Source organism: Asparagus officinalis, chromosome 6 (genome assembly GCF_001876935.1).
Source record: "Asparagus officinalis chromosome 6, Aspof.V1, whole genome shotgun sequence".
NCBI classification, from domain to species: domain Eukaryota; kingdom Viridiplantae; phylum Streptophyta; class Magnoliopsida; order Asparagales; family Asparagaceae; genus Asparagus; species Asparagus officinalis.
The window spans coordinates 9,690,988-9,704,141 of NC_033799.1; positions in this window are offsets into that span (position 1 = coordinate 9,690,988).

Below are 13,154 nucleotides of genomic sequence, written 5' to 3' on the forward strand. Positions count from 1 at the left end.
CACGGACTACACCATAAAAAGAGGGGCACTACAGGCACACCATCTACCACACCATCAACCACACCTCCTCTCCTGCTACAGTGCAGCAGACTCCATATGAAAATTTTTAAAAAATTTCATATGGGGCCCGCTGCACTGTAGCAGGAGAGGAGGTGTGGTTGATGGTGTACCTATATCATTTTCCCCTTAAAAAGATACAACATTTGGATGATGTAATGAACTTAATGTCAAAGCTTCTTTCCAAAAATCTGCAATCTGTAGAAAAACATAAAATGATTAATATCAGTAGCCTATCCTCGAGTCTGTAAATAGTTCTTCTTAGAGAGAATATATGATAGTGATAATGATTTTCTAAAATAAAAAAAAGCAATAAGGACAGTTGAAGCATCATGGTGGAGTGATGCACATATGAACAGGAGAAGCAAGACATGAAAATGCAAATGCAATGAAAGGCAACATTTCTCAAATAGAAATCATAGAGCAATTGTGTTTTTTATTCATGTATTAACCTGGAGTATCTTAAGATTTAAGATCATAATATGTAACATGTATCATAAATGCATGTCATATCACATTCCAGAGAAGTCTACCTTGTGTTTGTGTTTGTGTTTGTGTGTTCAGAATTAACTAATTAACTACATGCAGTGTCTTTGTCTATTTGTGTCACTGCAATATAGGGATCATGTCATTAAGCATCTAGCTTTTAGTTAGTAGCCCTGCTAAACAAATCAAATCACCAACCCAATTAGGTTTGGTAGAGAAGGAATTGAAAAATTGAAGTTAATAAAATAAGCTGAAGCAGAAGAATGGAAAACTCGAATAATTTATTGTGACAACAGATGCTTTGGTGACTGCGGAGTGATGCCATATTCTAGATTGAAACTAACCTTAGACATATCTTAAGGGGCTAAAATCACATCACCTCAATACTCATAGTATTGCTGCTAAAAACTCGAGTGCAATTCATCTGCTAATTTCTTGTCTCTCCAGCATTATGGAGGTTGAGTGTATGTCATATTTTTAGGGCATCACTCCGTCATGGAAATATTGGCGCTATATTTTTAGAGCATCACTCCAGCTCAATACGATCAACATGCTTCTTGTTAACCACGATACTAATTATCACTTATGCCAAATATGTTAAACATGTGATTTAGGGCCGCTATAATTTTCTGCTTCTTGAAATTGAAGTAAGCCTGAATATAGGGAAGCCCAAAAAGTCAGTAATCCATAAGCTTGAAAGCCTATTAGACATCAAATAGTAAATGTTAGAATAAGTTAGTCTAGCAGTCATCTTGTGGCAATTAGTTTCAACATCTATGGCAATAGGAAAGTAAGGACCAAGAAGAGTGAATCTTGCTCAAAACCAAAGATAAAAAGGAAGTTGTTTCTCCTCTCTTTTGGAAATTGATCTAACTGTCCACAATCAAACTTCATGTACCGCTAATTCTTAAGTCAATGCTACGTAGTTCCACATTAGTCATCTTTCGCTAATTCTTAAGTAATTTTTCTAGAAGTAATAATATTTCTCTGAACTGATTTGAAGTTTTTTACTCTTTCGTAATCATAATATAGTCTTTGATCATATTCTTTTGAGTTATAATTGCCTTTAAATATCAAAAATTACTAACATCAGTTCTTGAAGTCCCAAAATCGGATTTTTTTTTACTTGTAATCATTAAGCTTAAAACATTTTCCAACATTCACCCAATAAATCCTTTTGGCTCTGTCATTGAACTCTTCTAAACCTCAAATGAGAAGCCTTTAATTGTTTCATTCCCAATGCATCCTTTCAACTTATTTTATTCTTTAATTCATCTATCTCTCTCTAAGCAGCCTTCTATTTCTAATATCTTATCACTGTAGGCTGTCTAAAAATCACAATGGATAGCTGATCGCTACCAAGCTCCGACGATGGAAGTCACAATCAGACGGCTGTCTAATCACTGTATTCGTAATCCCACAATCGCTACAAACACGGTCTCATTTCTGAGATGATTGATCTTGATGGTTGCGACAACAACATGACTAATATTATATTAGCAACTATTAGAGATGTTGATGAGCAGTGCAATGATTTCAGAAATAAAAGGTTGGACGTAGTTGGTGAGTTGCTTGGTAGAGAGCTGTGGGCAAATATTCATCTAAAAACACTATGGATGTTGATTCCCGTTAAGTTCCTATAATGAAAGCTACAATCAAATAGTTTTTGCGCCGACAATCAAAAGTTGGTGAGTTGCTTGGTAGAGAGCTGTGGGCAAATATTCATCTAAAAACACTATGGATGTTGATTCCCGTCAAGTTCCTACAATGAAAGCTACAATCAAATAGCTTTCGCGCCGACAATCAAAAGTTAGTGAGTTACTTGGTAGAGAGCTGTCGGTAAATATTCGTCCAGAAGACATATGGATGTTGATTCCCGTCAAGTTCCAACAACGGAAGCTACAATCAAATAGCTTTCGCGCCGACAATCGAAAGCTGCAAATAGAGGACTTTTCACGTAAATCGAGGAGAGTTACAATTCAACGACACTTCCGATAACTGATAAAAACTCTATTCAGCAGTCTTCGCATTCTGTAGTGAAAGTTACAATCTGACGACTTTCACATTCCACATCAGCTAAAGCTATGATTACTGAACAACGGTCCATGCAACGCTTTACAGAAGAAGTTACAAGTCAACTAGCTCCTTCTAAAACGCGGATGTCATCCCCGCGTTACAATTCTGGAAGTGCAGGCGATCCCCGCGTTTCCAAGTACAAGCTAAACGTGGGCGACCCTCGCGTTCGTAGGGGTTCAACCAACACCGACCCCCGCGTTTCCAAACTATAATAAACCAAACGCGAGTGACCCTCGCGTTCATTGGTGTTCAGCTAATACCCAACCTCGCGTCTCAATTCTGAGAGGCGACGTTGGGTTCTGAACGCCAGATTGGGCGTTTGACTCGTTCAAATACGAGCTGAACGGTTTCAGAACTGTTTCCCCACGATCTGAGGAAATCACGCCCACTCAGGAGCGGATTTAGAGGGCAGTTACAACCTCTTATCCACCTATAAAATCTCAACAAACTCAACTGAGTTAGGGGCTGGCTTTTTGGAACGGAAGAGTTAGCAACAGATTGGATTCTCAGGATCTCAACCACTCGGTTCGGTGATTCAACAGCAGCAGCAGTAATTCGTTCTCCTCTCTTTTGTAATCAAGTTGTAACCGGAATCAAAGGAATACAAGTCAATTTTCTTTATTCTCTTCTTTACAATTTTTCCTACATACAAAAGATGGCGACTCTGTTGGGGACTAGCTTTTCCGACGAAGAAGTGGTGGCGCAGTCCGACGTCCACCTCATGTGAACCATTGTAGAAACTCTCGTCGTGGAGTTTGATCAAGCTAAATATGAGGAAGCTTTATCCTCTGGATCGCTTAGCCCCAAAGCTAAGCATGTTGTCCGCAAGATCTCCAAGGAGATCAATTCTGTTGTTGAAGTACCGAAGAAAGCCCTCTCCTTCGGCCAGGAACTCAAACTGGCTCTGTTAGCTGAAGATCCCACCTCCGCATTAGCCAAACACGCTTCGGGCCACAAACGGCCTCTGGAGGAGACGAGTTCTATGAGCATCAACGACGCTGCTGCTAAGGCTTTGAAACAAGCCAAGAAGAACGCCGCTCGCAGACGAAGAAGATCCATACGTCGAGCACACTTGTGTGAAAGCCGAATGATGGCCCAACGTGAGGATCGCGTTCCTGAAAATTTTCCAGAACCTAGCGTTCCCAAGGAAGAACGCTCACTTCGCGGCAACGAGCCCGACTATGAGCCTCGGCTTATACAGCTGAAACGCGACCCTGAGTGACGCGTTGTTCCTTCAAAACGCAGCCCTCAGAAGGAAGCTGTCAAAACTAAATGCGACCCTCAGGTGCGCGTTCAAACAAAACATGATTCTCAAGAATCTGTTTCACCAACTAAATGCGACCCTCAGGTGCGCGTTCAAACGAGACATGACTCTCAAGAGTCTGTTTCACCAACCAAACGCGACCCTCAGGGGCGCGTTCAAATGAGACATGACCCTCAAAGGTCTGTTTCATCATTTAAACGTAGGCCTCGGCCTAATGTTTATAAATCTCAACGCGACCCTCGCGTTATTTCTCAAGAACGCGATCTTCAAGAGGTCTGCCAGGTTCAGAAAAGTCAGCATGGCTTCAAAATCCACGTTCGACAAGAACCAATCTCACCCACCCAAGGGCAGGGGGTTCCATCTCCGCCTCCGTGCCCGGGGAAAGTTTCCTCCCAAGTTCCTGATCTGCGGGAATTATTGTCGAGAGGAAAACCGGCAGCACAAGCAGCTCACTCATGTCAATGTGAGAGACTTATATCTGATGTCCTGTCAGAATGCCATTGTTGCGCATCCACACCTCGGCAGTCTGTATTCGACAGGTTGACGAACGTCGTTAGACCTGCCAAACGACAACGCCGATACAAAAAGAAGACAGCTGAAGCGGAATATTCCGAAGTCACCATCAACATGATCGGCAGAGGAAAAGCCTCGCATTCCGATTCTGACGAGTCACAAAGAAGTCATTCCTCAACTGTTAGGGAAATTTGTGACCAGTTCAAAGGAGTATATCGGAATACTCGGACTCGGACAGGAGCTATCCGTCCGGTTGATTATCAAAGATTGGCCAAGGGGGTCGTTTCTGACGATGAACATTCGGTAGTCGCCGAATCTCAATCTTCAAGTTCTGTTGTTGCACGCGAGGTCTCCGCTTACACGACAGGGAACCATGAAGACATAGACAAAAGAGTGGACGAACATCATGTCATGCTCCAGGCGCAACAGGAGACACTTCTCCTATTAAAGGATATGCTGGCCCAGCTTCTCGCTGAAAAAGGGCAAAAACCCGAGTCTTCCCAGAGAACTATGTCAAAGGGAAAGCAAAAGGCGCACGAACACTCAGATCGTGAGACTCACAACTTCGATTCTTCTTCTGACAATGAGAAGGAGATGGAAAAAGAGCTGTATCCTCAGTCCACCAAAATGGATGAACTGGAAGCTCGCCTTAATGCAATCGCCAACAAAAGTGAGCTCCGTAAAGAAGGAGTAGTGCGACCTTACCCTGCCGAGTGGGATACAGCTCCCTACCCACCGAAATTTAAGGCCCCTACCTTACAACCGTTCGATGGCACAGGATCGCCGAATCAGCACATCTACTACTTCAAATCCCAAACTGGAGATGTTGTAGCGAATGACGCCATCCTGACCAGGCTATTCATCGGTACCCTTAAGGGTGTAGCTTTCGAATGGTTCATGAAACTGCATGCCGGATCCATCCAGAAATGGGTAGACCTGGAAAGGCTATTCTTGGCCAAGTTCTTTGAGGACGATACAGAGGTCTCAGTCCCAACTCTTCTCACCACTAAGAAAAGGAAAGGAGAGTCCATCAAGGCCTATGTGGAAAGATTCCGCAGCATGGCATTGCGATGCCCCTCAGGTATGACCCAATCAACTTTGGCTGAAACTTACAGGCACAACCTGCAGACCCAGCTCCTCGCTCAGATGGGCGTAGCAGAGTGTCGCTCCTGGAGACAACTAGTTTTACAAGGAGAACAAGCTGAAGAGATAGTGGCGCGTGTCAAAGCTGAAGAAGAGCCGCAACCCAAGCCGCAGCAGCAACGCAATCAGCAAAATGCCCAACGGTCTAAGGGAAAAGAGACTTTAGCAGCTGACTACACGCGAGTACCACCGCCTAATAAGCAAGGCAAGGCGCCCAATCAACAAAGAGCGCCCAAGCAATATTCGTTTAAAGAGGAGCATGTGGATACCTTATTCCAGTTGCTTCGAAAGAACAACAAGCTGCAATTGCCTGAGATCAGGAAGCCGGATGAAGCAGGGAAAGTGGATGACCCTAATTATTGTCGTTACCACAGATTCCTTGGACATCCTACAAAAAAATGCTATGTCTTCAAAGACATCTTGCAGAATTTGGTAAATGCTAATGTGCTTACCTTAAAACCTGAGCAGAAGACCGTATCCACCAATATGATAGCGGTCCAGTTTGGTGACTTCCCCCCGGTGATAACTGCGAACGGTGTTGTCCCCATTCGCAAGGGCGAGATGCACTTAAAGAATGTCGACTTGCATAATCGAAAAGACAGGGGGTTGGTACCCCTCACTACCCCAAAAAGGGAAATCATGTGGGTCCACCCTGATCTGCTAAGAGATCAAGAATGGACGAACACCACGTCCAAAAAGAAGGGAGGCAAGGCTAAGTCTTCCAACATGATTAGCCCCTCCATTACTGAAAATAATGATCACCTTAAACCTCTTACTGATTCAGAAGAGGAAAGGATTGTCCTGGCGGCATACCCAGGAGACAACCCTGGCACTCGGTCAGGAAAAGCTTACTTGAGGGATTACGGCCAAAACACTCAAGAGGTGGAAGAACAGCCCAAGATGCTGGGGGTTCTGTCCTAAAGAAGCCGGTCGATAAAGGGAAGCAAAAAGAGCTCTGGTTCAACAAAAATCTCCACCAGGAGCTTGGAGAGTCGAGCGCTCCCTTCCAATTCAATGTCATGGCTCAGTTGGCCAATATACCGGCCAGGATTACCCTATATGAGCTTCTGAGGTTGTCCAAAACTACCAAGGAACCTCTGATCGAAGCCTTAAAGAATACGGAGAGCTTCATTACTCAAGTTACTCCGATTCCTGAAGCTTCTGAAGATCAACCTTGTCTGCAATGCCTACAAGCAGCGAGAAGTCTACCATGCATATCATTCACTCAGGAAGATATGCAAGTCAAGCACGAGCATGACCGACCACTGTACTACACGGGGTATATTGGATCCTCTGAAATCAGTCGTGTTCAAGTTGACCCGGGCTCAGCACTCAGCATCATGCCTTACAGAGTCATGCAGGTCTTAGGGATTCCTATGCACCGACTGCACACCACCCAGACTACTATCTTTGGGTTCAATGCAAACAGTACCCGACCTCTGGGAAAGATCAAGCTCAGATGCCAGATCGGAGATCTTAAGTCTGAAGTAGCATGCTACATCATAGATGCGGACACGTCCTACAATTTTTTGCTAGGACGACCATGGATACATGCAAATCGTATTGTCCTATCTACTCTGCATCAAGTCATGAAGTACGCCAATAACGAGGGTAAAGTTCGAACCTTAATTGCAGAAAAATACCCCTTCCGAGGAGTGGAAAACTTCCATACCGACTCCGTCTTCTATCTAGAATCCCAGGAGAAAGAAGATGTAGACAGCGGTAACGAAGCTGACATCGAGCCAGATCCTGATGAAGATTGTCCTTGGGAATTAAACTTTGATGTAATGGCCCGAACAACTCAAACGAGGAAGTTCAGAGGAAGACGAAGGAGTTCCCCAATTTCATTACCATGAACCCAATTCTATAGACTTAATGAAACGAATGGGGTATAACTTTAATGAAAAACAGGGTCTGAACTTCGGGAAGGGCAGACGAACCCCAGTCCGAATGTCTCTAGCCCCTGAAGGAAAACCTCAGGATTATTACAATAAAACCGGAAGAGGTTTAGGTTATGTCACAACTCCCTCTGCCTCAGAAAATGAGATCAGTAATTATCTGCGTCAAGATCATTCGTCCGGAACCTCTTCCTGGGAATCCGACGTCAGTGTCGGACCTTTCTTTAAAGGTTTGACTGTGAACATGGTTTCAACTAGTCACCCTGATGAAGATGCAGGGGGTGACGAAGAGTTAATTGAGTCGACTAACGATCCTTGGATCAAACGTCTTAACATCCTGTGGGATATGCGTTTCGAACAACGCGAACCACCCACTGAAGATAAGGTGATCCAGGTCAACATGGGAAATGAGTCTGACCCCAAGCCTATCTTTATAGCTGAAGACCTATCATCATCCGAGAAGGAAGACCTTATATCTCTCATCCGAGAATATATAGATGTCTTCGCTTGGAATTATGAAGATATGCCTGGCCTTGACCCGAAGGTGGCCATGCACCGTCTCAACATCGATCCGGATGCAAAACCCGTTAAACAACAACAACGTAGGTTTCGTCCAGAGATCATGGAATCAATTGAGTCAGAAGTTAAAAAGCTTATAGACTCGGGTTTCGTTAGGGAAGAGCAACACCCTGACTGGGTAGCCAACATTGTCCCAGTACCCAAGAAAAACGGTAAGGTCCGGATATGCATAGATTTTCGTGATCTCAACGCAGCTTGTCCAAAAGATGAGTTTCCTCTTCCTATCACTGACGTCATGATCGACAACACCTGCGGATATAAAAGGATGTCTTTTATGGACGGATTCTCCGGATATAATCAGATCAAGATGCATCCGGAAGACGAGAAACACACTGCTTTCAGAACACCGCTGAGGGTGTATTGCTACACAGTGATGCCCTTCGGCCTAAAAAACACAGGTGTAACTTATCAACGTGCAATGAACACGATCTTTCACGAACATCTACGAAAGAAGATCGAGTGCTACGTTGATGATATAGCAGTAAAGAGCCAATGTAAAGATGATCATCTTACAGATCTGAAGACAATGTTTGAGATCATGTGAGCACATCAGCTGAAGATGAATCCGACAAAATCGTTTCTCGGAGTTTCAAGCGGAAAATTTTTGGGATTTATCCAGAGAAAGTGCGTGCCATCCAAGACATGCCACCTCCGAAGAATCTCAAAGAGCTCAGAGGTTTGCAAGGCAGACTAGCCTATATTCGAAGATTCATATCAAATCTTTCAGGGCGTTGCCAACCTTTCTCTAAGCTCATGAAGAAAGGAATATCCTTTGTTTGGGATGCTGAGTGTCAAAGGGCATTTGAGGAGATTAAGAGATATCTCACTCAACCACCAGTTCTCGTGGCCCCAATATCAGGAAAACCATTCCTGTTATATGTGAGGGCCATGGATCATTCTCTTGGAGCTTTGCTAGCCCAGAACAACGATCAAGGTCAAGAGCAAGCCATCTATTACCTGAGCAGGACTATGATGGGAGCCGAACACCGGTACAATCCAGTCGAAAAGGAATGTCTCGCCTTGGTATTCGCAATTCAAAAGATGCGATATTACCTAGTTGGACAAACCATTCAGGTCATCTCTAAGGTGAATCCTTTGAGAGTTCTGATGACGAAGCCATCATCTCTGAATTGCCGACTCGTAAAGTGGGCCATCCTCTTGTCATAATACGACATGCAGTTCATGCCTCAAAAGGCAGTCAAAGGTCAAGCACTGGCAGACTTCTTAGCCGATCACCCAGTAACGGGAACGTCTAAGTTGTATGAAGAATTACCTGACGAAGTCGCTGAAGCTTGCGCTACTCAAGAAGCTACGCAAGTGTGGAAGTTATTCTTCGACGGTGCGTCTAGAGCAAATCCTCATGGAGCGATCACCGCGGGGGTAGGAGTAGTATTAATCTCTCCGAACGGCCACGTAATCCCAATGGGATTCTCCTTAATCGAACCTTGCACCAATAACGTAGCCGAGTATAATGCTCTGCTATTAGGAATGCAATTTGCTGAAGAACTTAATGTTCGGCACCTTGAGGCTTACGGTGACTCTCAGCTCATCGTTAATCAAGTTCGAGGAGAATACGAAGTACGTCATGAGGATTTGATCCCGTATTACTTCGCAGTGCTAGAGCAATCTCAAAAGTTCGAAGGATTCTTTATCGAATATGTACCACGAGCTCAGAATGCGTATGCAGATGCTCTGGCCTCTTTGGCAACTTCATTAGCATTGCCACCGGGAGCTGAAACAACGATTCCAGTTGCGGGACGGAAACTATGCTCTTCCAAGATCCCCATGGAGGAAAACCCAGACGAGACGACGTCAGGAGAAGTCTGTACGATATTTATGGAGTTCGAATCTAGGGATTGGCGATTCCCGTACATCGACTATGCCGTATATGGAATTCTGCCGGATGACCCTAAGGAAGCGGCCTCTATCAAACGAAAGGCCCTCCGATTCTATTACGACGCATTCTCTCAAGTCCTGTACCGTAAGTCACATGACGGAGTTTTGCTTCGATGCCTCTCCCGGAAGGAAGCAAAGGAGGTCCTTAGGGAAGCTCACGACGGAATGTGCGGAGCTCATCAGCCCAGAGCTAAATTAGGAGATCGCCTCCGACGAATCGGCTATTATTAGCCGAAGATGTTTTTAGACGCGGTTGACTACGCTAAACGTTGTCACGCGTGCCAAATTCATGGAGACTTCATCCACCAAGCACCAGGGAACTTACACCCCACATCGGCGACTTGGCCATTCGAAATGTGGGGTATGGATATCGTCGGACCGATTTCCCCTCCGACGTCCAAAGGACACCGGTTCATTCTAGCCGTAACCGACTATTTCTCTAAATGGGCGGAGACAATCCCGTTGAAAGAAGTCAAGACTTCAAATGTAATCAAGTTCATCAAGCATCACGTCGTCTACCGTTTTGGAGTCCCGAGACGAATAGTTCACGACAACGGGACATAATTCGTCAGCTTTGGGTTTCAAAGATTTTGTGACAAATTCAGAATCCAAAGTGTTGCATCTACAGCATATTATCCGCCGGCAAATGGTCTTGCAGAAGCTTTCAACAAAACCATAGTGAAGCTTCTCAAAAAGTTTGTCTCCAAAAGCCGGCGCGATTGGGATGAAAGACTTGGTGAATGTCTGTGGGCTTACCGCACGACAGTAAGGACCTCTACAAGAGCCACACCTTTCTCTTTGATATACGGCTGCGAGGCTATATTGCCATTGGAAATCCAGATCCCTTCTCTGAGAGTTGCTATTACAACCGGGCTAACAGAAGAAGAAAAACATCAACGACGTCTGCAAGAACTTGAAGCCTTAGACGACAAACGACTTCAAGCTCAGCAACAGATCGAGCTATATCAAGCCCGTATCTCTAAAGCCTATAACAAAAAGGTTAAAGAACGGATTTTCAAGAAAGGCGATTTAGTTTTGGCCAACAGACGACCCATGGTGATGACACATAAAACCAAAGGGAAGTTCAATCCTAAATGGGAAGGGCCCTTTGTAATAGAATCAGTCTATTCAAATGGAGCGTACCGCCTCATCAATCAAAAGGGAGACAGGCTCATGATGCCAATCAATGGGAAGTTCCTGAAAAGATATTTCCCGTAAATCCTGTAGCCCCCTAAACCCCAGCTAAATCAGGCTGGGGTTGCATATTCTTAGTGTAATTCTATCTTGTATTTCGTCATGTTAACACTACACCTCTGACGATTGTAATTTGATGGAATTATTCTAAATAAATAATAAAGGGAATTTTGATAGCATTAGCTCTAATTTCCATTATCTTGAATCAGGTTTCAGCAGAAGAGACGATAAAAGGCAAAATGATATCATTTTCATTCAAAATTGTTAATCTAAACACAAAATGATGACAAACAAGGTGAAAATGATACAAAATTCCTTAGTCAAGAACAAGACGATATCTAAACATCAGGCCTCATTAACTTGAAAGATTTTAGCCTCGACTTGAAGGCAGAAAGTTTCTTTTGGTGAGCCACTCGGACTTGGTCTTCAATCTCCTTTCTGAGTTTTGCTTCAATAGGAAGGGAAGCAACAATGTCTTTGCGAATCCGCTCAGCTGCATGGAGTGCACGGCAAAAGTCTGTATAAATTTGGCCACTTTGATGCTCAAGCTCTTTTCTGACATCCTCATAGTGGGCCAATTGGGCTTTCTTCTGGTCCAACTCGGCCTCTAATCGAGCGATAGTCTCTTCGATACCGCGGATATCAGAAGCAACACCTTTGATTTTAGCATATGTCGCAGAGTGCCGCCTCCTTAAAGCTGATATGCGGGCCTTTTTGTCAGACAAGTCCTTGCGAAGGGTCCCTGGGTGATGTGCTCTAGAGATTATCGCCAAGGAAAAAGCCGGCTCCACTTCAGAATCTAAATCGGTGCGCTGCAGCTCCTTAAAAGTCGCTAATTCTGCCTTCAAGAGAGCGATCCCCCTGACAGTGCTCAGTCTATGATGCATCCCCTTTATTCTTGATATCGTCTAAGCATTGGGTCAAGATGGGCTCACAATCTTCAAAAGAAGCTCCGTCAACACTGACAATATTAACAATTGTCTGCATCCAACGTTCGGGCTCACAATCTTCAAAAGAAGCTCCGTCAACACTGACAATATTAACAATTGTCTGCATCCAACGTTCTAGTTCCTCAATTGATTTCTTCAGAGCTCTCGAGCGTGGAGGAGGAATGGTTGGATAGATCGGACCCACTTGTTCATCTTGAACAGGTGATCGAGCAACTTCGGAAGAAGGGCCCTTACATGCACTTTCGTCTTGCGAAAGAGAAGGAGGAGCAGATTCAGTGTGTGTTCATCCTGAACAGATGATGGAGCAACTTCGGAAGAAGGGCCCTTACATGCACTTTCGTCTCGCGAAAGAGAAAGAGGAGTGGATTCAGAACCCTCAATGGGCGACGCCTCTCCAGCTCTAGCGTCCTCAGGAATAGAAGGGGTTGATTGGGGCATTTCGTCCTCTCGATCAGTGAAACTCTCAACGGGCGCAGATTTCATCGCATCCCCCATTAACTTGGCATTTTTGGAATTTTTGGCCATGACAGGTATTCGCTTACGAATCCTCCTGTCATATTCGCCTTGCTCAGCGGCAGAAAGAGCCTTCTTACCCGATCTTAAAGAACGAGGTTTAGGAACATGCTCTTCTGCAGGAATCTCCTCAGTTGTCTGTTCTTTGGGAGAATCAGCAAGTGGTCTTCCCTCTTTGATCCCCATAGGAACCTCTTCCTCAGAAGGTTCTATGGTGGACAAGTCCCTAGGAGCTTTAACAGCTCCGGTCGCTTCCTGTTCGCAAGATAAGTACTCTTCCATCCCTGGCAGACGAGTACTCGTAGAACCGCTCCTCGAACGATACAATTCCCAAATTTCGTTTATACATGAAGTATAAATATCATATTCCGGGATCTGAGAAACTTCGGCAAACCACTGGCGGTAATCCATAACAGTAGAGCAGCCAGGTGATGAGTTGGGTAAGATGAATTGCGCATGGGTTCCCCCGACAGAGAAGAAGTACCATGCACGAGCTCCTTCATACAAATTCCCAATCTGAGCTAACGCCGGGTTAGGATTGCCAACGTAGAGTTGGTCATACCCAAACTGTCTGGCGAACCGAGA